This window comes from Vulpes lagopus, chromosome X, assembly GCF_018345385.1.
Source record: "Vulpes lagopus strain Blue_001 chromosome X, ASM1834538v1, whole genome shotgun sequence".
In the NCBI taxonomy this organism is placed as follows: Eukaryota; Metazoa; Chordata; class Mammalia; order Carnivora; family Canidae; genus Vulpes; species Vulpes lagopus.
The window spans coordinates 14,021,811-14,048,105 of NC_054848.1; the positions used below are offsets into that span (position 1 = coordinate 14,021,811).

Below are 26,295 nucleotides of genomic sequence, written 5' to 3' on the forward strand. Positions count from 1 at the left end.
ATAGATTTGACCTCCTCAAATGGTATACTCCAGGTATTTTATGACAAGTACTGGATAAAGTGGAACTATGCACATGCACATTTATGTTGCTAATGCCATATAACATTAAATTAACCATGGCTGGGATCCCTGGGTGGCACAGCGGTTTGGCGCCTGCCTTTGGCCCAGGGCGCGATCCTGGAGACCCGGGATCGAATCCCACATCAGGCTCCCGGTGCATGGAGCCTGCTTCTCCCTCTGCCTGTGTCTCTGCCTCTCTCTCTCTCTCTCTCTCTCTCTCTGTGACTGACTATCATAAATAATAAAATAAAAAAAAATTAACCATGGCTATAATTTTGGCCTTTATCACTCCATAATTTCTTCTATACAGTTATGTATTTTTACATAAAAGGGATCATCTTGTTTGGAACTTGTTTGTCACCATACCATGAACACTTTCCTATGGCATTAAATGTTCTTTTATAAAGTAATTCTCAAATTTTAAGAGTATATCAGAATAATCTGCAGATGCTTGTTAAAAATAGTATTCCCCTGGACCCTCCCCTAGAAATACTCATTCCATCTTCTGGGGAGGGTCTATGAACCTACATGTCAACTAGCACCCCAGAAAATTCTAATGCATAAGGTTTTCAGATTCCCAGTTTGAGAAACATTGTTAGCACAATTTTAAGGATTTCTTCGTTTTCTTTTATTTACATTTATCATGATTTATTACCAATCCCCACTGACATATATTTAGGCTGTTCTCTACTTTTTATTTTTTTTAACATTTTATTTATTTATTCATGAGAGACACAGAGAGAGGCAGAGACATAGGCAGAGGGAGAAACAGGCTCCATGCAGGAAGCCTGATGTGGGACTCAATCCCTGAATTTGGATCACGCCCTGAGCCAAAGGCAGACGCTCAACTGCTGAGCCACCCAGGGGTCCCTGTTCTCTACTTTTTAAATATCATTTTAGTTCTGCACTGACTTTAATTTCTAGGCTCTCCCTTTATCATTCCCTCCACCCACCCAAACATACAATTTTTCTTTAGGATAAATTCCTAGAAGTAGAATTTCTGGGTCCAAAGAATATATAAAATTATAAGCTATATATATATATATATATATATATATATATATATATATATATATATAGTGATATTGCTATTATAGTATTCATTATATAATTATATGTATTCATAGTATAATTTTTTTTATTTTAGAGGGAGAGAGAGAGATGGGAGGGCAGGGCAGAGGGAGAGGGAAAGAGAGAGAACCTTAAGCAGATTCCATGTTGGGCCTGGAGCCTGAATCTCACAACCCTAAGATCATGGCTTGGGCTGAAATCAAGAGTCAGATGCTTAAACGACTAGGCCACTCAGGCACCCCTATTAATATAATATTAATATATTATATGCCCATATTAGTATAATATAATAAATAACAAAAATTAATGTATTAATATGACATAATAATATATATTCATTTATATATGTTCAGGTGGGGTTTTATTTGGACTCTTGCACACGATTTACATTTATCCATGTTAATTTCATCTGGTGATATTTCACCCATTGCTTCAAGAGTCATGTTATTTTATATCCCTACTCTCCATTGAAATTATTTTGTTATTTTTCTAATCTCCTGTATATCTGATATGTGGCTTCTATACTTTCTTCCAAATTATGGATGAGAAATAGTGAATGGGATAAGGTTGAGAAATGCCTTCCTGCTCCACCAGAAAGCTATATTACTCAGCACATCTGTTTATTTTTTTAAACAGCAACAACTTAATTTTAATAGTGATTGGCATATCATTCCCAATATCATCTTTAAGGTTCTAAGAACAGAACTTACACATCCACTGCCCTCTATCTCTTGGCTCTGATCTACCAATCAAAGGAGAAAAATAAGTGTATTGGTCTCTTATACCCACATTAATGCTATTTAACACATAGCATTATGATTCATAATGCTGTCACAGCATACAATATAAGGCATTTATATTCAGTTCGTGTGTCTGAGGGTGGACCGGGGGCTCTGTCTATCTAAGCCGGGTAAAATTGTTGATGGCCCCTCTGGTGGGGGAGGAAGAGAGCAGGGAAAGGAAACAGAAAGTCGGATGCAGAGGGCTCACAGCAAAGGGAAGAGGCTGGGAGGTAAAAAAGAAAGAGAAGCAGAAGAGGGATGTCGGTAGTCTCAATAATGATAGCAATAATAATAATCGCTAATATCAATCAAATTTCTTATGTGTCTAGCACTCTGCTAAATGTTTCACATGTATAAACTCATCTATTCTCCTGACAACTTTGAAAGGTGAGTGCTATTATCATCTCCACTCTGCAGATGGAGAAACTGATGCACAAAGAGACTAAAAAACATGTCCAACATCATAAAACTATTAAGTGAGATAACCAGGATTTGAACCAGGCCATCTGATGCTCCCCCTTAAGCATGCAAACTGTTCATCATAGTGCATATCATGTGCCACTGTTACTACATTCTACCTACCGTTATTACTGATGCATACATGTGCACATATGTGTGGACATACACACACATGCACCATGGCCAGGAAGTGAAGGGCCATTGCCTTTGTTAGGTGCACATAAAGGGGTTAACTGTGGGAGTCTTTCTTTGTGCTTACTTGGAAACAGTACCTTGAGGAAATGGACATTTGGGTGGTGCCCATACTTGGGGTTACCAACTTGTCCCAGTTTTCTTGGGACTTCTCTGGTTTGGGCACTGAAAGTCCCACGTCCTGACCGCATGTTTTGTTATTTCTTCCCACTGAATACACAAGGGGGCATTGTAACCATTCAGTCGTGCATTCTTCAAACATTTATTGAGCGCCTAATCAGAGGTGTGATTGCTGCCCAAGAACCTAGCACTGAAAATGGGGTGGAGTGACAGAAAAGTGAAGAACTTTCCATCATACCCCCATCAGAAGGAGTAAAATATGTATTTCAATGTATAAACACTTACATGGCACTGACTATGTGCCAAGCACTATAATGAGAACCATCCATTTTAGCTCACTTAACCCTCATAAACACCCTGTACCATAGTTACTATCATTATTGTCCCCACTGCAAAGAAGTGGAGGCAAAGAGAGGCTAAGTACCCTGCATATGGCACAGCTGGCAAATGGCACAAAGCCAGACTTGAAGCCAGGCAAGGCCCTCATTGCTCCAGAGTTCATGCCTTGAACTGCTGTGGTAGGCTGCAAGAAAAGGACCTGAACCCCCTCTAGAACTCTGTGAGCCTTCAGTCTCTTTCCAGCCCTGCTTAGAGGCTTGTCCCTAACTCAGCAGTTCTCAACCCTGAGAGCACATTACAATCACCCAGGGAGCTGAAAACGTAATACTGATTTCCTAGGACCCCGCTTGCATAGATTTTGATGCAACTGAGCCACTTTGACCTGGACATCAGGATTTCTTTTTAGATTCTTTCTTTCTTTCTCTCTTTCTTTCAGGGAGGGAAGGAGGGAGTGGGAGGGAGGGAGGGAGGGAGGAAGAGAGAGAGAGAGAGAGAGACAGGAAAGTGCAAGAGTGAGCAGAGGGAGGAGTAGAGGGAGACAGAGAATCCCAAACAGACTCCACGTTAAGAGCAGAACCCAATGAGGGGCTCCATCTCACCACCCCAAGATCACAACCCCAGCCGAAATCAAGAGCTAGAATCTTAACCAACTGAGCCACCCAGGCACTCCATGGACATCAGGGTTTTTTAAAGCTACCCTCAAGGATCTAATGTACAGTTGGGTCTGAGAACAAAGTGCCCCCCCCCCAACAACAAGCTGGGCTGAGTCTTCTAATCCAGAGCTTCTTAGTGCCAAAGTGCATCTTGGTCAGCTAAGAACTTGATTAAAATGCAGATTCTGATTCAGTAGGCTTAGGGTGGGAGGACCAGAGATTCAGCATTTCTAACCAGCTGTTTGGGTGCTGATGTTGGTTTTTAAAATCACACTTGGGGTAGAAAGAATTCTGAGGTAAAGTGTAGTCCATAGACCTATTCAGTCAGAATCTGCATTTTAATGCCCATTTGAGTTTGAGAAGTCCTACTCAAACCCTGAGCTCCCCATAGGTTCTGGGAATGGGTTTCAGATGTACCAAGGTATTGCCTTCCCTCAGCTCTTCGAAGCTGGGTTGGTGACCCCCAGGGTGCAAATGCAAACAGCCTCACTGACCCCACGTGTATGCAAATATTACATTTCCCAGATGACCATTATGGAGAGAAGAGTGGGGAGTCCTACTCTAAAAGACTCTTGCTACCCCTCTCTTCCCTCACACCTCCAGCAAGCCTTTGCTCACAGTGTTTCTCCCACCCCGGTGGCCTTTGACCAGGCTTACCCAATTTCTGAAGGTCAAGCTCCTGTCCTAATTCCTCCTCTATGGAATCTATTCCCAGTTCCACATGGCCATTTCAAACCAACAGACTTTTTTTCATATAACAGACACCGAATAATATTTCCTATGTGCCAGGTACTGTTCTAAGCCCTTTACATGATTCATTCATTTGTTCATTCATTTAATCCCCATTTTACAGGAAGGGAAACTGAGGCACAGAGCAGTGGAATAAGTTGCTCAGTCACACAGCTAATAAGCAGCAGGGTCAAGATTCCAACCCAAGTAGTCTGGTTTCAGAATCACTACACTGAACCACAACGCTGAGATTCTTCTCATTGGTGCGGGACTTACAGAAGAATTTGTAAATGATGGAGTGTGGACAGAGAAAGAAGATGTATGAATTTCCCGTGGCTGCCGTGACAGACTACTACACACTGGGTGGCTTAAAACAACAGAAATGTATTATTTCACAGTTCTAGAGGCGAGAAGTCCAAGCTCACATTGTTGGCAGAGTCGTGCTCCTTCTGAAGGCTCTAGGGAAAGATCCTTCTTTGCCTCTTCCTGGCTTCTGGTGGTGGCCAGCAATCCTTGGTATCCCTTGGCTCGTAGACACATCACCCTAATCTCTGCCTCCATCATCACATGGACTTCTCTGTGTGTCTCTCTGTGTCCTCTCTTCTGCTTGTAACGACACCGGACATTCCATTAGGGCCCATCCTAATTCAGAATGGCCCCATCTTAACTGATTATATCTGCAAAGACCCTATTTCCAAATAAGGGCACATTCCGAGATCCCAGGTGGACATGTATTTGGAGGGGCGGGGCAGACACTATTCCACAGAGTATGGAAGAGCACAAAGATGGTTTCAGGACAGAAAGTGTCTCTTAACAATCCTCAGCTACTATTTGTTCCAAAATGCTGCTGAAGCTTTAGGACCTGTGCCCAACAATTTGCAAATTCAGCTGCGATGTAGCAAGCCATGGAATTGCTGTAGGTTTTGGTCAACAGATGGCAATTTCTTCAGTGTCAAAAGGACATCATTTAAAAACTTCTGCCCACTGTTCAATATCTGATTGTGCCTGTGGGTTCTCCCCAGACCAAATCAATCTAGATTGATTTTATGTACACAACAGGTACTGTCGTACGCGAAATTGAAGATTTTGCAAGTGGCAGGTGCAAAGGTGAAATGTGCACTGTTGGAGTGGCCATGCATTATCTAGGCTAGCATATAATGGTGAAGCAGCCTTTGCTAGCCTGTGGTGATCTTTCGGGTGAGCTACTTGGACATCGGAGCTTCCCTGTGGACTATCCAAGCCTTCTCTATGATAAGCTAAGAAGGAATCTAGTCATCAGCACTCCAGGGCCACAGCATAGACGTTCCAAGCCAAGACCAACTGAAGCAACACTCAGAGGAAAGTTCCAGCTCTAGGGAAAGAGCCAAAGAAGATGGTATCCATACTGTCCACATCATCACATCAGTGCCAAACTCCCAGAGAAAGAGCTAAGTCCTGCCATTGTTTCAGGCACCCGGCAGGACATGTGGGGTTTAAATGAGGAAGTATTAGAGCAGGTAGGTGCTGGGGTAAAAGTAAAACAAGTGAAAAAAATCGGGAACCAAGTGACAGAAAGGTGATCGAAGTGGGAAAAAATGACCCTGAGGACTCTATCTCCTGAAGTAATGACAGTGGTGGTGAAGCTGCTTCTGAGGATGAATGGTGGTATCACTGAGTACACGAAAATGAACCCTCCAAGCCACAGGTGTTGCTGTTGCTGGGCCCTGGACAATAGTATTCAGACTGTTCTAAGTGAGCCCATCCTTCCTTCATTTCTGTTATCACTGCCACACCTGCAAAGAAGGCAAACGAAGGAACTAACGTCCCTTACTGCCAAGGCGCCATTTTGGCTACCGTCATTAGAGTGGAAAATCTATAAGAAAAGGAAGAAAAATCCAAATTTCCCAATGCCTGCAGCTCAGTGGAATCCTCATATTTGGCTGCCAGTTCTGAAAGCCCAGAGACCATCTCAAGCACAAGAGAACAATCAGATGGCCTTACAGAGCAGAGACCAGATACACAAAATGGGAAGAACTGACAAAATGTCTTGATGCCCTGTAGCATGTGCGAGAAGTGGCTTCAAGAAAGAAATATTCCTGGAAGAACAGGCCACCTTGTCACTTATTTCCACTGCACCAGAAGATTAAAGAAGCCTGGGGCTTCATGCCCTCTTTGCAAGAGCATTCAGCTGTTATTAAGGTTTTTATGGCCTAGCTGGATGGGCGAGTTGCAGAGAAATGATAACCAGAGCCAGGTCAGGGATAAAATTGCCACTTCTGAGCATCTCCACTCAGTGAGGCCCACTGCATCCATTCATTGATTCATGCAAACGTCTACGTGCCAGGGCATTTTCCCTTCTAAGTTCATACGAGATTTGAGAGCAATGCCTTAAAACCAGGTCATCAATCTGGGGGCTCCATTTACACGAAAAGTTACTTTAGTTACTACATTCATTCTTCCTCTAAAAAAGAGGTTCTGAGAGGGAGCAGTTACGGAGACAAACCGGAAAATACATCCATTCACCACATTTTCTGAAGATTAACTTTCTCCCTAGTTAATTTGCTTCCCCACCTTTCTCTTTTATTCTGTTGGAAGATGCTCTTTGGCATAAAAATCCAAGGTGGCTGTGAGAAAAACACTAAAACTAACGATAAAAAACACAAATAATATGACATGTTATTGATCATTTACCTTACAGTCAAGCTACATGGATCTGAGAAGTCAAAAGAAAAGATAAGAAGCTTGAAAAACAAGAGATTTGTTCCATGTATATCCCAGAACAATGGCTATCAAGTTTTTTGCTAACATACCCCTCAAAGAACTTTGAAAAACTGTATACTCTTTTCCACATTAAAACAAAAACCTGAGCTATAATAAATATACAATAAAACCCACAGATCTTAAAGGCTCCTTTCCAAGTTCTAGGCATTTGAGTACCCACTAACCCAAAACAAGCTATAGAACATTTCCATCACCTGAAAATTGTCCCTCTGGTCCCTTTGCAGGTTACCTCCCATTTCCTGACTCTCACTCAGGATTAGTCTCCCTTCAGCACATCTTTATGTTGATATCTAAATTTTCAAAATATACTTTATTGCTTACAAAGGAAAAACTAATCAGCCAAAGTTTTCCACAGTTCTTTCATGAGGAATGATTGACAGGAATGATTGATACAAAATCACTGTGTGTATTATTTGTAGTCTGCAATATGCAGAATTTTACCTAAAGATGGCTACTTCTCACACTTTGGGCCCAAGTATTCTCTCAGTCTTTTCCATGTTCTTTATTTATTATGTCCTGAATGACATAACCTCGTCAGTATCAGTTAGAACACGCGCAACTATGAGTTTAGCGCTCTGAGTGAGCCAGTCAGGCCAGCAGTGCCCTTTCGAGAATGCCATCTTTCTAGAATGCTGTTTCTCCTGACAATAGTTAGTAAGGGGAGGTAGAAAAGTTTGCTCCCTGCTGCATTTGATCATTCAGTTGGCATCTGTCAACACCTGCCCTGAACCATTGGATAACTGTGGGTGAGATGTTTTATGGCCCAGCTAGACTGAGGTATAATGACAAAGGAACACAACTTGGAAGACCTGGATAAAAGACTCAATTCTGCCATTATTATGTGGTCAGGGACAGATTCTTCCAACTTTCTTTTTTTTTAATTTTTTTATTTCTTCATGACAGACAGAGAGAGAGAGACAGAGAGACAGAGAGACAGACACAAGCAGGCTCCATGCAGAGAGCCTGACGTGGGACTCGATCCTGGGTCCCCAGGATCACGCCCTGGGCTGAAGGCAGCACTAAACCGCTGAGCCACCCGGGCTACCCCCTACTTCAAACTTTCTGAGCCTCTGTAGACTGTCAAACAGGACTAAAACTCACCTCACTGGGACACTGTGAGAATTTAGGTGAGAAGAGTAAAAGTGCTTTGTAAAATGTCAAGTCCTCATCAGTGAACTCTATCACTATTCTTTTAAACAGGAGCTAATTCTTTTTTTTTTTTTTTTTCAGGAGCTAATTCTTATACCTCTTAGCATCCTTGTTGAACATTGCATGCAGGAGGTCTTAACAAGTATGTGTTAACTGAGTGATATATTTGTTTATAGTCAATAAGAATAAAGGGTTGTAAACGTTATTGCTTAGGGAATCAAAATTTTACAAATTAAATTCTCAATGCACACATATAAATATAGATTTTTTTTACCTCAGCTTAATATGCATACATAAGATATAAGAAATAAGCCAAGTTCAGTTTTTAAAAAAGCGATCTGCAAAATTGCATCCCTTAGTAATCTGTACATTTGTATGCAAAATTATCACTACTCATTCTTTTCCCACCAGGAAAGTTAAGCAATAGCACATGGTGTAACCTCTCTTTGGAGCATCCATTTGCTATCCTTACTCACATTTGCAGTTCTCCCAAGAACCGTTTCAAACATTTTCACACTTACATAAATTGTAAAGCTGAGAACAAGAAATACTATTCTGGTAAAGAAGAGGCCATAGTTGATTTTATGAATCTAGATAATTAATTAGTGCACTTAGCAAACCAGTGTAAAGTCCCACTATGAGCCAGGTATTCGGGAACAGGATATAAAAACAAGGTGATGGTGGGGGTTGCTAGCCAAGATGGATCAGCCCCCACTGATTACATCTAAGAACTCCAGACAAAATATAAAAACAACAACAGCAACAACTGACAGAAGACTAATGGAAAGCAAATAATAGCAGGCAAATGGGGGAGGCAAGTCAAAGAAGTCATTACGGTGGTGAATTTCCTGGGATTTTACCCCCTCTTTTATTTCCCAGTTTTGACCCCTTGGTGGTCCAAGTTGCAGAGCTGTACAGCGGCTCTACAGATCGTGGCTCCTGCCTCCTGTATACCCTAAGTCCTCTCTACTCAACTGAGGGGAAAAAGAGGGAGAACCATATGTGAGAGGTTTTAAAGGGCCAGGCCTGGAAGTGAGGCAAATCAGTTCTGCCCACATTCCATTGGTCAAGACTCAGTCACATGGTCATTCCTAACTGCAAAGGAGGCTGGGAAATGTAGTCTAGCCATCTGCCAGAGGAAAGTAAAATATAGATACTACTCAGCACTAAAATAGCACTGAGGGGGGCACTTGACGGGATGAGCACTGGGTGTTATACTATATGTTGGCAAATCGAACTCCAATAAAATTTTTTTTAATTTAAAAAAAAAAAATAAAGGGCAGCCCGGGTGGCTCAGTGGTTTAGTGCTGCCTTCAGCCCAGGGCATGATTCTGGAGACCCGGGATCGAGTCCCACGTCGGGCTCCCTGCATGGAGCCTGCCTCTCTCTCTGTGTATCTCTCATGAAAGAATAAATAAAATCTTAAAAATAAATAAATAAAATAAAATAGCCTGTCATAACTGCCCCAGCACACAAAGGGGTGTGCAGGGATCTTTGTGGACACGGCGGGGACTTCCAAACAGAATGGGGAGACAGAGACCAGAAAAGGCTTTCTGAAGGATGGGACATGAGTTTTGCAAGGTAATCAGGAAGGTGAAAGGAGGGGCATGGGAGGAGACCACAGCATGTGCAGAGATGCAGAGGCAAGAAACATACTGATGAATTTGAGAGACCTCAAGTGATTCCCTCTTCCTTGGGCAAGAGCTGAATGGAAAGAGAGCCAGGAGATGAGCCTCAAGAGGGAGGGGGGAGCCAGGATTTGAGCCAGAAAACTCTGTAACATCATTGATATATTTTAAGCAAAGGTGTAATAGAAACTGGTTCCCAATTTAGAAAGAGCCTGGTAATTGTGTAGAGGGTAGCTGGAAGCAGTATAGGAGTTAGGAGACTTTTGTCATGGTCCAGGCACAAAGCAATTTGGGCTTGAAGTTAGCAGTGGGATACTGTGACGGGATCACATATAAGATCTGAGACATCCATGAGTCAAAACTCTTAAGACTTAGTAACTGATTGAATATGATGGTATTTGATATTACAAAAAGAGCCGAGGAAATTCATTTGTTTCATTCATTTAACGTATTTACTGGACATCTACTGTCTGTGTTCCTCTAGGTGCTGGAGATACAAGAATGAATAAACAAGCAAAGTTCCTGTCCTCACAGAGTTTACATTCTGGTGGAAACTTTTAAAACATCAACAAGTAAATATAAATTTATACCATGATTATGTTTAGCAAATAACCTGTTGTGTTTGAGATGTCCTTGTGGAACATTTGTGTGGGGGTTGTTTAACTGCAGGTTATTTCTATGAGTCTGTTGCTCAGGAGGGAAGCCTTGGCCATGGATGAGGATTTGGGAGTCACCAGCACAGGACAAGAAAACCAATACAAACTAGTACAGGGAATTCATGGCTCAAGACAGCAAAAAGCCCCGGGTTGTTTCTTCAGCTTCAGGCATAGCTAGGTACAGGCTTTTAAATGACAGTATTGGACTTCTTTTAATTAATTTCTTGGAGTCCTGGGGCATGGTGGCCTCTGGCAACCCCAAAGTCCCCAGCTCACATCTATTCATTCAACGACTCAGCCGAGATTTGTTTTGGTTTTTGTTTTCTGATAGCTTAAGCAGAAAAATCTCCGTAAAGTCTATGATTGATGCATTGGGGATTACATGTCCATTCTGGAACCAAGCCCTGTAACCTGGAGTTGGAAGATTCTGCTTGAACATGCCTGAGTCATGAACCCAGACCTGTGGCAATGGGTGGGACAGGGTCAGCTCCATAAAACCCACAAGTGTATTCCTCCAGGAAAGAGAAATTCTGGTACTAGCTGGTAGGGAAAGAGCTGCTGAGGAGGCAAAGACCAGAATGTTCTCTATAGGTGGAAACTGAGGGTTGGGTATTAGTAAGGTCACCCTGGGAGAACATACAGAATGAGAAGCCAGAACTGATGTCAAAATCCTGGGAAGTATGACACTTATTAGCTAAATAGGAAAAAAAAAAAAAAGATGATCCTGCAAAAGAGATGCAGAAGAAGAGGCCAGAGCTGTAGGAGGAGATCCTGAAGCCAGGTGATGTCCCAGGCACCAACAGAGTGAGTCTCAAAAAGGACGGAGTCAACAGTCACAGAGGAGCCAATGAAAATGAGGACAGGAGGAGATATGACCTGATACTTTGACCATAAAAGCCCATGAGTTAAAGCTAGGCAGTGCTCCTTGGAGAACAGAAGGTGCTATTAAGGAGAAATACAGTAGACTGTCTGGGAGGAAGATCTGGGAAGTTCACTAAATCAAATGGCTCTAACTGTCTCAGCCTCTTGAACTGAGAGGCATATCCAGAGGATCAGGAAAGCTGTGGGATGAACACGAAACACCTGTCTTGACCCTCAATTCTACACAAAAAAAATTATGAGGTGGATCACATTATTTCTATGATAGAACAAACATATCTATATTATGGTGCAGGATGCAAAATCTGTGGGATTTTTTTTAAAGATTTATTTATTCATGATAGAAAGAGAGAGGCAGAGACACAGGCAGAGGGAGAAGCAGGCTCCATGCCGGGAGCCCAATGCGGGACTCAATCCCGGGACTCCAGGATTGCGCCCTGGGCCAAAGGCAGGCGCCAAACCGCTGAGCCACCCAGGGATCCCGTCTGTGGGATTTTTAAGTTAAAATATTAAGCTTTAAAGAGATTTGTACTTGCAAAGGATCCCTTCAGACTATACTCCCAGAGTTGTTCCTTGCAGGGAACATCCCTTCCCCTCTGGTTAAGGGGGGGGGGGTAGGTCTTCAAGTAGAAAAGAATGGGAATCATGACTATTTGTCATCTGTACATTTGCCTGCTGCCCCATTGGTAAGTAGGATGTTTTAGGGCAGATCTGCTCACAAATAATGATAATAAGGACTATAAACACTATTCTAAGGGCTTGACCTCGGTTATGCCTCACAATAACCCCCTGAGATGGAGTATTATTATAATTGCTCCTGTTTTAAAGATGGGGAAGCTGACACACACAGAGGTTAAATAACTTACCAAAGGTCACACAGCTCCAGATTTAGACCCAGAGGTTCTGGCTACTACTACTACGCATACTGCAGTGCTCAACCCCATGGTTTCCACGTGGTACGCTTGTCACACCATACATTCTTTTTTTTAAAGATTTTATTTATTTCCTCCTGAGAGATGCACAGAGAGAGAGGCAGAGACACAGACAGAGGGAGAAGCAGACTCCCTGCAGGGAGCCTGATGCAGGACTCGATCCCAGGACCCTGGGATCACTCTCTGAGCCAAAGGCAGATGCCCAACTACTGAGCCTCCCAGGCACCCCCGCACTATACATTCTAACCCTTGTATGATGGTCTGTAAGTGCTTAGAAGAGGCAGGGCTGGGGAAGCTGTGTCCCCCCCCTGCCCTAGCCAGCTCACTGACTGGTGATACGATCGACATGCCACAGAGGCACAGAAGCCCTGCTCCCCACACACCTTTGTACTGGTAACCTTGGAACCATGGGAATATTTTAGTCCACTGGGTGACATTTATCTGAACCCCACGATTACCTTTCTGTTTGGACTTGCACTTTTAATCTTTATTGGTGTCAATGCATTCCCCACATGAAAGAATAATTTCAAAGGTGCTTTATACGATAGCTGGGTTCATAAACATATTGTAATTTAAGCTTTTCATACCCTGAATATGAAGAGAAAAATCTGCAATCACCTGGTACTAATCTGTTTTCCTTGAACGTATATGCATAAATTACTTTTTGCATTATTTCTGAATAATAAAAAGATAGCTCGAGCAGTATATGAACCCCCCATAGTTCCGTCATCCAGCAACAACCATTTACCCATGACCAATCTCACTCATTTCCTAAGTAAAAGCCAACTATCATATCATTTCATCTATAAATACTTCTGGGCATATCTCTAAAAGATAAGATGGATTATTATTTTTTTTTAATTTTTTTTATTTATTTATGATAGTCACACACACACAGAGAGAGAGGCAGAGACACAGGCAGAGGGAGGAGAAACAGGCTCCATGCACCGGGAGCCCGACGTGGGATTCGATCCCGGGTCTCCAGGATCGCGCCCTGGGCCAAAGGCAGGCGCCAAACCGCTGCGCCACCTAGGGATCCCAAGATGGATTATTTTTTAAACATAACAATATCAGTCCACATTCATATTTCCATAAATTATTTTGAAAATTTTGCTCGTTCTATAGCTCCATACCCCTTAATTATTAATTTGGTTGCTTTTGTTATTGTTGATATGATTTTGAAATTTTTTTATTATGAAAAAACAAACTCCAAAATGTAGAGAAAAGAGAACCCCTGCACCTATCACTCAGCTTCAACAATTATCTATATTTGGTCAATCTTGCTTCATTTACTTTCCCCTTTTTATATCCTCCTTTCACTGGCTGTTCATTAAGCAATCCCCCGATGACATTTCCTGTCATTGGGCATGCATTCTTAGCTTGGTTGGTGGCAAGAAAATGTCGAGGTGTTCTCTGGTAGGCATTTATATATTTACTTAATTTCTAAATCCTTGAAGAAGGATTAGATTAAATGCAATGTTTTCAGTGGATCAGATAAACTGCCACTTGGTGTTTAGCTGTTTCCTTTTTTTCTTTTTTGAGTAATGTTTAAAATAAAACCAAATTATAAACAAATGGCACTAATAGTCTATGACATGAATACCAAACAAAATATTTGTGTCATACACCCTCTGTCAGCTGTGCCCAGATCTTTAAAGGTACACATTTTTCCAAGACTAATTGAATAAAAACCGAAACGAGAAATTTTAAGCTTGATTATAATTTTGAAAAAGAAAGAAAAAATATAAAGAGACACCATCAGCTGGTTTAGATTGGAAATGGGGCCTGAATGATGACACTCCTATTGGCAAAACCCCTGGCTTCCTCTCACACTCCTAGGTTTTAAAATCCACTCGTTTCCAAACAGCTCTTGGAAGCCCTTTGAGAATGGTGCGTTTCCTTGCCTAGGAGGCAGAAAAAGTAGTTCAGGCTTTGGGGTCTCAGAAGGTAATCACACAGGTCATGATTTGTTGAGACTTACCAAGGTGACCTTGTTTTATCTTGTGGAGACTTACCATGAAATCCACGGCAACACCCACGATAACTGTGAAATCATAGTGTGTTACCATATTGCTCCTTCTGTGGTTGCCACCACAAGCAAATGACAAATGACAGCCATACTGGCTTATACACCACTAAAACCCCAGGGGGGTAATGAAAACTTGTCATGGGTTAGGTCAAGCACCAGCAAGAGAAGAGCTGTCGAGCATTTTTAGCGCCAACAACAGAAAATCTGGGCAAACAAAAAGTAATTGGCTAGGATTATAAATGGGTTCAACTCTTTTGCAGAAGGTTTGGCAGTACCTATTAAAATTAAACACGCACATACCCTATAACCCAGCAATTCCACTTCATGGCGCTAGAGGTCAGGACAGTGCTTACCCTGGGGCAGTGGCTAAGGGGGGCAGGAGTGAGCCTTCTGGGGCTCTGGAAATATTCTGTCTTGATCTGATGGAAGTCACCTGGGTGGAGACAGAGGTAAACATTCATCTTTAAACTGTACACTCCATATTTGTGCACTGTCCTGTGAGCTATACCTCCCCCCCCCCAAAAAAAAAGTAATTCATAAAAATTCCAAATAAAGAGGCTTTTGCAAAGTGCTGGCAATTTAAGAGGACCTGTCTCTGAATCATGACAAAAGCCTGTGTTCGCCAGGAACTCATTATAGCTCTCCAGGTAGAGAACCTCCAATCAAATAGTGGAGGTCGAGGTGTCATCTCTACTTTCCCCTAAGACAGTAGGTCTCATCCCTTTCTCCACGAAGCAGGGTCCCAATGAGACAAAGACCCACCGTTCCTAGAAGGGCATTGCTGTATTTATGGGCACTGATGTACGCTGTACCTCTGGCACTTGTGAACAATTCAAATGGCCTTTCTTTGACGAAATGATTCCAATGGTTGATGATTGGGTTGCTTTTGAATCACCCCTTCTCAGCAAAGCCAAAACTGTCATATCATATGCCAAGTTACTTTCTAAAATTAAATTAAATGGCAGGCTCTGCTGGTGTTGCTTAATATTCGCTCTTAATTATATTGTAGCCTCTGCCATTTCACAAGGCGTTTGAACACCCTTTGATTATTCATTGTCTGTTCAGTTCCTCAGGTGCACCCATTCAGCAGTAAATCACTGAGAAACCACCAGAAATTTCTATGCTGATATGTTAGTAGCCAAGCAGGGTAATTCTCCCGGGTGCTTATGCCTGGTAAGCACTGCTTGCACCGAGCTCCTCTCAGTTCAGGGATTTGAGAGAAACGTTAGTTAAGGGAGGCAGATCTGTACCCCAGGTCTTAGACCTGGGAAACTCTAATGGGCTCCTGGTGAGCCCAGCATCAAGAGACAGGCTCTCTTAAATTGCCAGCCCCTTGAAACGGAGGCAGACCTATCGTAAGGGCATGAGGCTGTCAGTGGATGTGGTTTCCAGTTTAGGATGAGAAAATGGGTGAGAACAACAACAACAACAAAAACCCACCAAAGTTTAAAGAGCACAAAAAAGCATGGGATCAAAATATGGATAAATCCAAATGCATTTTCTAGGTTAAAGTGGTTTTTATGTTTGTTCATGTGGAGGCTTACAAAATGTGATAGTATTAATGCAAGAATATGGCCACGATTTAGAGGGAATTGATACTAAATTGGGAAACAAAATGACGTTACATGTACCAAAACTGAACACTACTTTATTATTCATGACTTGGTATCACAACCTTATGGCAGCTTTTAAATATGAAAAAACCTGTGAAGATATAATGAATTAAAGCTGTGGAAGTTTTATAGAGACAAAAAAAATGTTCTGTATTTCAAGGCATTACATCCCCTGGATATTTTTATGATTTTAATTCAAGGGTCAGATTTTTATGGTTGGGTAAACAGTCGAGAAAGATTCCATCAGCTGCTTTTCAATTATTATAATAGGGGGAAACACAGTATACCTTTGCTATTTAAAAGATTTTTTTTTTTTTAAGATCAGAACATGTGTTCCACTTCATGGTATCAACCACAGAGCAAAATGGCTCTAATTGGGAACATACTTGGGGCGAATGACTGGATTAAAATGACTGAGTTATAAATGTCTGAAATGTCTATTTCAGGCACAAGCAGGGGGAATTGGCATTAATTTCTAGAGTGTGCACATAATGATTACATTAGCCCACAGAGATGAAGAGTATATCAGCGTGTACCCTGGAGAAGAAATACCATATGAATAAGGAATGAGCCAATCAATTCTTTAGTGGGCGGCAATCACCGTGAGAAAGGCCTTGGCTGACTCTGCCTCTACCCTCCACCCCACCACCACTTAGCCAGCCCATTTGTCCAGAAGCCCAGTATGTTCCTCTGTAATATCCACCAAACCAAATAAAATGCTTATATTGGTACAGTGGAAAATGCCAACTAACCTTTGACTTTTGACTTAACCCCTGGCCCACTGGACACCTCACGTTGCTTTTGGAATAAGTTGCTGGATCATAACAACTGAGATGCACAAAGAGATACAGATGTGCACACATCTAGGATCCACGTACACACATGCACGTAAGCCTTTTTTCCTGCTCTTTCTCTCTCAGATGCTGACTCCTGGCCCCAACAGGCAAGATAAGAACAGCCCTCCCTCCCTTGCTCCGACCAATCTGTATGTGTGTGCGCACCGGTGCTTGGAGAGTATTCTAGGATGCGAGGAAACAATCTGAGTGGCAAAAAGCTTAGAGTGTGGGTGCTAGAATAAAGAGACAGTCACTGTCGGTGGGGACCCTGTCCTCATCCCCTGTGCATTAACCTTTCCAGTGTATGCTGACAGCGTCCTACTTCAAGCAGTGTCTTCAATTCTCTGCCTGAGGTTTTCTCTTGGCCTGAGAATGGAGTCACCTAGAGGAGCCACGGAATGAGCACCCTAGGAGCACTGCCTTCACTGGATATAGGATGGATGGAGAGGTGTCCTCACCCCTTAGTCGGGTCTAACTCCAAGGCATGATCTAGTTCACCTCCCAGAGCTCCCCAGCAGGAGTGCACCCCTGCTGCCCACACAGGCAGTAGGCTCCATCATATATTCTCCCTGCCGAGCTTCCCTGCTCCCCTACTGGAGCTTCAGATCACCTCCCAAATAAGCTTCTTGCCCTTAAATCCTCATCTCAGAGTCTGTGTCTGTGTGACCCAAGGTAGACCAGATGGATTTGGACTCAGGGAATCGTGGCATTTGGAACTCAAAGACGTGAGTTTGACCCTTGCCTTGGCAATCTGCTCTCTGTGACCACACGTGAGTTACTTTGTCTCTCTGAGCCTCAGTTTCTTCATCTATAAAATAGGGATAATAGTACACCTTTGCTATGTAACAGTGCCCTCGGGAGGTGCAAATGAGAGAATGTATGTGAAAATGTTAAACACTGTAAAGAGCCACACAAATACTCATTATAGCTCATGAGGATTGTCCTCACCCTCTGCCTCTACCCTCCACCCCACCACCCCTTGGATGGTGAAGCCAAGGCCAGAAGAGAGGAACTGTGTCGTGCAGGGTCACGCAGGGAGAAGAGGCAGAAATACCTTGACTCCCCAGCCGGTGCTCTTCCCACAGATCCGTTGCTTAGTATCAACGCCGTTACCAAGGTGCTGCCACCCAGTTTGGGGTTCTGGAGTTTGCTGATTTTTCTCAGCTGCTTCTCGGTTGAGGGACTCTGCACCTCACCTCTGGGCAGTGGGCACTGGCAGGTCCTAGAAGCTAAAGGTACCGGTTCTTAAAGGAAGCAAAGGAATGTGTCCCTTCCTGCTTGGGTCTCTCAGCTGAACTGAGCCCTTCCTTGATTGGCATCTCACGTGTTCCTGCTTTTAATCCCTGTGCAGTGAGGGCTGGTGTTCCCATTTTACAGATGAGGAAACAGGAGCTCAGAGAAGTGAAATGATTGGTCAAAGGTCACACAGCAAGCGTTCAATCCTGTCAGGCTCCACAATGAATCCTCAGTCATCATTTGGGATGATTATCTGAGTTTAAAGTGAAAATGTACATCAGGGTGAGGGTCTTCTCTTGACTTTGAAAGAACTAAGCCTGGTATGGGTACCCAGGCACCCAGGGTAGGGGTGCTCTAAAAAGCCAAGCAGGGAAGGCATGTTGCTCTGAAAGGAAGATTGAAGGTTGACAACACCATGGGGTGGGAGTTGGGGGTGAGTAGTTTTGATGGGGGCAGAGCTTGGTTTGAGGTGAGCCAAGAGCTGGGACCAGAAGAGGGACAGGAAAAGAGGTTTGGGGGTGCCGTGGCCCAGCTGGGGGCATTCCACACATGCCCCACTGCATGGGCTATCTGCCCAAGCCTGACCAAGCTGAACGCCAAGAGGTAGACTCCACTAACATCCAGTAACTGAAGGAACACCAGAGGGGTACCGAGACTGCTCTTGTGCAGAAGTGAAGAAAGAGCAAGAGGTTGGTGTCAGACTCCCCGGAGCACCTAATTAGCACTCCAGGTGGACAAACACATTCACAGGTGCCCAGGCCAGCGTGGAGAGTTGAGGGGCGGCAGGCCAAAGCAGAGAGAGAATATATATATATACATAAGCTAGGAATGAGAATCTCAAGGTCTTTCCAATGCAGACCTTCAAAGCTAAAACTCTTGAGTGGTGCCCTCCTTAGCCTGGCATTAAGACCTTCCTCAGGCTGGCCTCAACTCACCTCTTTAGTATCATTTCCCATCCTCCCCTCCACCCTTCCACTTTCTGTCTCCTCTAACCCTTACTATTTGTTTTTTTCCAAACATGGAACTTTACATGCTCTTTACATGTAAAGCACTTTACAGCTCTTCCACATGCTATTTTCTCTGCATGGGTGTCATCTCTTTCATCCATACCCCCACCTGGCAAACTCCTACTCACCCTTCAAAACCCTGCTTAAATGTACCCAGAAGCCTCCTCCATCTTTCTGGGATAACTTTTGTCTGTGTTCCTGACCCCTTGTCTACAACTTTAGTAAACTATTGATTCTAGTCCACTGTCAGAGACCCTGTCCAGTGATCTCCCTGGATTCCCAGGACCCAGTGGAGAGCTGGCATTTGAAAATTACTCAGTCATTTGATAAAGCAGTGCAGCCTGAATGGCTATAATTTGAAAACATGTGCCACAGGATCACTGTGCGTCAGACCTGGAAGAAAATATGCAGTTGATCCAAGTGAACCATTTCTCTGATGTTCAAACCCCTCATCTGTGTTCCTAGTTTGATGTAATGTACACAAACCACCTAATCTAGTAACTGGCATATATTAGATGCTCAATGAATGGTAGCTGTTGTTGTTTTTCAGGGACTCAAAATAGACCTAGGAGGGTCCATAGAATACAGGCTCTGGAGTCAGGGCTACAGCTCTGTGTCTAAGACCCCAAATACTTTGGACAAGTCATTTCAGCCTTTTGAGACTTCAGTTTGCTCATATAAAAAATGAGATATATAACAAGGGGCGCCTAGGGCTCAGTTGTTTGAATGTCCAACTTTTGGTTTCTGCTCAGGTCATGATCTTAGGGTCATGGGACTGAGTCCTGAGTTGGGTTCCAATAGGAAGTCTGCTTGAGATTCTTTCTCCCTCCCCCTCTGCTCCACCCTCTGCTGATGCATGCATGCTGGGGAGATGTGTGTGTGTGTATGCACATGCCCATGCACTCTCTCACATAAAGAAAAAATGCTTTTTTAAGATAAAAAAAAATCATATATTCTCCCTGCCGAGCTTCCCTGCTCCCCTACTGGAGCTTCAGATCACCTCCCAAATAAGCTTCTTGCCCTTAAATCCTCATCTCAGGGTCTGTGTCTGTGTGACCCAAGGTAGACCAGATGGATTTGGACTCAGGGAATCGTGGCATTTGGAACTCAAAGACGTGAGTTTGACCCTTGCCTTGGCAATCTGCTCTCTGTGACCACACGTGAGTTACTTTGTCTCTCTGAGCCTCAGTTTCTTCATCTATAAAATAGGGATAATAGTACACCTTTGCTATGTAACAGTGCCCTCGGGAGGTGCAAATGAGAGAATGTATGTGAAAATGTTAAACACTGTAAAGAGCCACACAAATACTCATTATAGCTCATGAGGATTGTCCTCACCTCCCCCACCACATGCCTTCTTTCATACATTTTTATTTGAAATTATAGACTCACAGGAAGCTGCAATAATAGTACATAGAGCCCCATGTACCCTTCACGCAGCTTCTCCCAGTGGTGACATCTAATGTCATGGTAGCAGGATAGCAAAATCAGGAAGCTGCTATCGGTACAGTACTGTTAACTAGACTACTGACCTCATTCAGTTTTATGCTTTTTAAGGACTCCCCAATCTGCCATTCTGTTTCTCCTCGGTGCTCTGGCCTCCACTCACCCTACTTCTAGTGATCTTTGAAGAGTCTCAACCAGCCACTTGGATCACTATATCTTAGTGTCCACCACATTAGACCAGGTTCTGACTTAACGCTTTCAATCACTGTCTTAAACACACTTCAAAACTGTGAGACGAAATTCTATTCCTTTTCGTCTAACTCTTTCTGTTACTGCCTCTTGACCGACAACAGGTAGGCATTGTAGACGAAATCCCAAGAGCTTGGATCCCACTAAGCAACTTCCTGAAATGGTGAATGAATGCAACAGTTACCCAAAGAGGTGTTTCCAGTGATGAATTGGATAACAGTATTTTCATTAGAAGGTTAATACATTTTCTTTAGTTGTTTTAGAAGTCTTGGATAAATGCCTCCTTGTTTATTTGATTCATATCCTTCTTAATTTTTCAAGTTGTCCTGTCATCCCTTCCTTAGTACTCCTAGGACTTCACCTTTAATTCCTGGAGAAAAAGTGGGGAGAGCCTTTTCTCCATCAATCCTCCAATGAAGAGAAGGGTCGTGGGGTCGTTCACAGTAGCGCCTCAGTAATCTCCTATACCCTCTTTGAATGCAACTGCTACTTCTCTCTGAGCAGATCATTTATCTCCTCCCTGACTGCCTTCTTGGTTAAAGGTTAACAAAAATGACATCCCCTTCAAGTTCAAACCCTTGGAATGCACAGACCCCTGCTGCCAACAAAGTCTTTCAAACCAAGGAGACAGAAAATGTACCAGGGCCAAGGCTCTGAAACTGCTGCCATTTCTGTCTTCCTGATGCCTATGGGTCTTGCTGACCATCCTTATCTTCTGAAAATGCTTTAGGATATATATTTTCAAGGACCAAGACTGTATGTCTTGTAGTAGTACCAATCTGTATGTGTGGAGGACCTGTTGTCTAAGTGCTGGAGGCAAGCCTCTGTTCTTTTCTTGTAAGTTCTCTCATGGGGCTCTCACTCTCCTTCCTGGTTTCAAGGCATTAGCTCTACAGATATTATTCCCAAACTACCTCTCATTCCCAATCTCTCTCAAAAAATCTGATCCCATATTCCACTTACCTGCAAGTCCCATCCTCACTGGTGTGATCACCATTCTCATAGTTGCCTGGACTCGAACTCTCAGGCTTATTTTACTCCTTATCAAGAAGCTTCTGGAACCGCCTGGTCCCAGTCTGTCATTCCTGTCCCACACAGCCAACACACACCAAGAACTCATGTGTCTAAGAAATGGGTTTTAGTGATCTTCTACCTTTGGACAAACCCAATAGAGCTCATAGGCCAATGCACAAGGACAATAGCCTGGTTCTGCTGAGCCCAAACCAGAAATGAAACACTCCGACACTCCATGCCCAATCCCAGATCACTGGTTTTTGCTCCAGTTACTCTTCTTGACCAAAATTATGCCCCTGACTCTTTTCTCCACCTGTGAAATTCCACCTATGTTAAAAGGATCTGGACACTTCTATCCATGTTTGTAACCATTTGTTGACAGTAGTGCTACACGACCTGCTATCGCTTGCTAATTTTCTATATCCCTTATCTTCCTCAACTACATTGCAAGTTCCTTGGGAGCAGAGACTGGGTCTTACTTTTCTGCAATCTCCACGGCATCTAGAAGTCTGCCTCATCCAGAGAAGTAGCACCACGTATTTCTCATGATGGGTTGATATTCATGTGTCCAGCGGTCCCGACAAAATAAAAGGAAGGTCGATGAAACCAATTCTTATTGAGCAGCTATGATGTGCCACAGCCTTCTCTAACCACCTAATCTAATCTAAGTGCCCCCCCATCTATCACATTATTCAGTTTTGTTGTCATTGTAGCATCTCTCGCTACCTGAAATTATCCTGTTCAGTTATTTATTCATGTAACAAATGCTTTGTTGTGCTCTCCAGATCCTTCTTTTTTTTTTTTTTTTCTCTCCAGATCCTTCTTTCAGGACTATGGTTCTCATTCCCCCAGGTAGTGGGAGTGATGGCTGCTGAGTGTTCTCAGCTAAGCATCCTTTCAAGAACTGTCCATTGATCACACACACACCCCGCCCCCACGCCGGGGCAGCCTGTATTTCGTGACTGTTAAAATGGGGGTAGAAAGGCCCACAAACCTGCCTCTGCTGGGGCAACTCTGGGGGCTATGCTGGTCCCAGAGCTTCTGTGGGGTGGGTTGAAGCTTCTGTAACACCTACCAGTCTTTGCTCAGTCCCTCTTCCCTCACTTGCCTACTGGTGGCATCCCTAAGAGCATCCATAATAAGCTTTCTATATGCAGGTCTCCATCACAATCTGTTTCCAGGGAACCTGACTTAAGATGCCTTACTTGTCCATTGTCTGTTCCCACTAGAATGTTCCATGAGAGGAGGGACCTTACCTATCTCATTTACTGCTGGGCCAAGAATTTACTGCTAAATACATGACAGGTGCTAAAAAAATATTTGTGGACTATGAATGAATAAACAAATGGCTTCTATCTAAATCCCAGAGCTCTACCCTTCATTTTCCACATGAGAAATCAAGCACAGAGAGGCAAGTTAAATCTCCCAAGGATACACAGTTAGTCAGTTGTAGAACCAGGACCATACTTGTATGAATCCAACATCCACACTCTTTTAAAAACCAAGCACAGCCTCTTGATGTCTTCATCACTGAGGGTTGTACCTTCTGCTTTGGCTCCTGTGGTCTGGCTGACTTCTTGGTGTACTTGGCTTGGAAATCTTGATATAGCCTTTAGCTCTGCTCCTTATCTCTTCTTTCTCTTAGCCACACCACTGGCATCCTCCATGCCTTTCTGTACAACTATCCTCCTTTGTGTCCTTTCTCCTCTGATCTCCCTGACAATGTGTTTGTTCAGAGGCTACTCTCCAGTTCAATCACTACAGTCCTTACATGGGGACCATGGCCCTGTGATCTCATCAACTTCAGTCACCCTCAACATTCTCTTCCTTACCATCTTCTCCACCACGATCAGGGGCCAAGCAGGACATAGAATTCATACTAGATAATTTAAATGAAAACCAAAGAAAGATCAACAAGCTGAAGTATGGGCAGTGCTAGGGGAACAAACCTAAATGGCGAGGCCCTCAGGAACCAGCAAGAGTGGGGAGCTATTGCCAGTCCTAGGGTTGAAGGAATGAGGGAAGGAAACAGTGTTACAAGAGCCTGGTGAGAGCTGGAGCCATGGAGGAGGGTTTTCCCCATGGGAGCTGTCATCCTGGAGGGGTGCAGACACTACCAGAGACAGGATGCCAAAGCAGGGAAAGAGCAAAGAAGAAATCCCCTGGATTTCTCTCCTGCCACTCAGAGCTCTTGATGGTGTTTTCCATTGGCCAACCCCAGCTGGATGCCAGGTGGCCATGGGGACCATGGGGCAGAGATTGGATCTGGGGGTCACAGGGGGAGGCAAAAGAGGGATCAATACACCTTAACTTACCAACAGAACAGCTAATTTTCATGTCCCACTAACACCATCCCATGCCTTTCCGTTTGTAAAGGTGTCTCAGGAGCCATATCGCATCTGTCCGTTGGGGAGACCCCGGCTGTGGCACAGCCTTTTGTCCTCAGAAGAACGGAAGGAGCCGTGGGAACAGGGCCAGGCTGATTACACGGGAGCAGATTCCTTTGACAACATCAAGAGGAAACTTGACACTTACCTCCAGTAGAAACACTGCCATTCTCCCGTGGACACATCCACTTCACGGGCACTTGTTCCTGATACTTAGCATCTAGAGCTGGGTTAGGAAAGGTCTGTTACAGTTGCTAGAAGCTTTGCTAAAATTCATCAGATGAGGGGATTTGGCAGGACAACAGGTGAGAACTGGGCAGAAGTCGCAAAGTAGCAGCAGCTCTGTTACGTGCACAGTGTTCTGCTTTTTAATCCTAGGCTTATTCAGCTCGTGTGTCGGAAATTCTTACTTTTGCTCATGGCCAACAAATGTGGTAAGGGAAACCCAGGCTATTAAAACGGCTACTTTGCCGCCGAGAAACGTGCCAGTGCAGGCCCTGAATCAGCCTCCCTCCGATGGGACAGGGTATCTCTCGCTTGCTTGCTTGTCGTCCCTCTCACCAGACTTGCGTTTTAGAGTTGCTCAGAGACTGCCAGAGTGATCGTGATTCTGCTTTCAGGTAAAGGCCACCCGCGGCACTGCTGAGTGATCCGTGAACCTCTGGACAGGTGGCGTTGGCCCATTCTGTTTCCTAATTGCAGTGTCTGAAACCGTTCACCAGTGTCCCATGTGTACAGTAAGGCCGCATGCTAACACGCTCTTGTTCGGTTCTGTGTATCTGTAAACAGCAGTGTGTTCTCTGATGGTCACCTGCCGGGGCACCTTGTATGAAAACAAAGACTTGTTGCCATAAAACAAGTCCTCTATTGGTACAACCAGAGCACGCTGCCCAGCCTGCGGGCTCCAGCAGAGGATTGCAGGGCGGCTGGGGCTGGGTGTGGTGTGGGCTGCAGTCATGGGTGGGGGATGGAGATAGGCTGGGAAATAGGAAAAAGAGACTGGAAACCATCTGGATAACTCTTCTTGCCTGAGCCTCAAGACCTCCTTGCACTGGGAGCCAGCTGATGCCTGACCAAATACCTAGGAGGCTCCCAAGGTAGGAGGGTTCATTGCTGCCAAGAGCGCCAGCAAAGATTATGAAGCCCTTTGAAACACAAATATCCTTTGATCCTTGCAATGTCCCCATGAGGTAAGTACTAGGACTTACCAACCCATTTTACAGATGAGGAAACAAGCTTAGAGGATTTGCGCCTCACCCAAGATCATTAGATAGCTAAGAAATGGCACAGTTGAAACATAAACCCAGATTTGTGAGTTCAAGCTTTTTAACCAAAATCCAGGGTTCAGTTTCAGCACATGGTTAAGATGTATATTCTCTGGAACATCTCTCCATTCCTACCTTCTCCTCTTTCTGCACGTGCATGCACACACACGCACACACACACCCACTACCCCATATTTTCTTAATCCTTCTCATTAACTTTCTTTTGTCTTTGACCTTCTCTTGCGCTTCACTAATTCTCTCATCATCTCTCCTCCTTCCCCATTAACTCAGGCCCATCAGCTTCTTTGTCAGTACCTCACCTCCTCGCCAGCTGCCTCTTGCCTCAAATACTGAAGTGTGGTGATGTCTAGTGCTGCACCATCCAATACAAGCCACTAGAAATATGGTTTGAATGACTAAAGAACTAATTTTTAATTTAATTTTAGTAAATTTAAATTTAAAAAAATATTTTTTTTATTTATTTGACAGAGAGAGAAAGCACAAGTAGGGGGCGAGGCAGGCAGGGAAAGAGGGAGAAGCAGGCTCCCCTCCAAGCAGAGAGCCCAAAGGGGGACTCAATCCCAGGACCCTGGGATCATGACCTGAGCTAAAGGCAGATGCTTAACCAACTGAGCCCACCCAGGCACCTCATAAATTTAAATTTAAAACTGTACTTGGAGCTTATTCTACACCCTGTCCCCAATGATCTTTAAGTGTAGGCTGTGCTCAGTGACTTGTTTCCAAGGAAAAGACTATAGAAAGGGAGAAAAAAGTAACTTGGGGTACAGAAATCTGGCAAACATG

At 43.8% G+C, this 26,295-nt stretch overlaps 1 protein-coding gene and 1 pseudogene across 6 annotated transcripts in view; one reads left to right on the forward strand and one right to left on the reverse strand.

The window, feature by feature from the left end:
• RAI2 (retinoic acid induced 2) overlaps positions 1-26,295 on the reverse strand; it is a 397,647-nt gene that overhangs the window by 129,497 nt on the left and 241,855 nt on the right. For 3 of the 6 annotated variants that reach the window (XM_041741689.1, XM_041741691.1, XM_041741693.1), the window contains 2 exons: positions 17,942-18,116; positions 14,792-14,871 (listed from right to left, as the gene is read on the reverse strand). The exons of 1 other annotated variant lie outside the window; for it this stretch is intronic. The gene's annotated coding sequence lies outside the window, so the exon portion shown is untranslated. Of the gene's footprint in view, positions 1-14,791; positions 14,872-17,941; positions 18,117-24,374; positions 25,014-26,295 lie in introns of those variants that run through there. 2 more of the 6 variants (XM_041741695.1, XM_041741692.1) reach the window with 2 other exon arrangements.
• LOC121482433 lies at positions 5,340-24,383 on the forward strand (annotated as a pseudogene).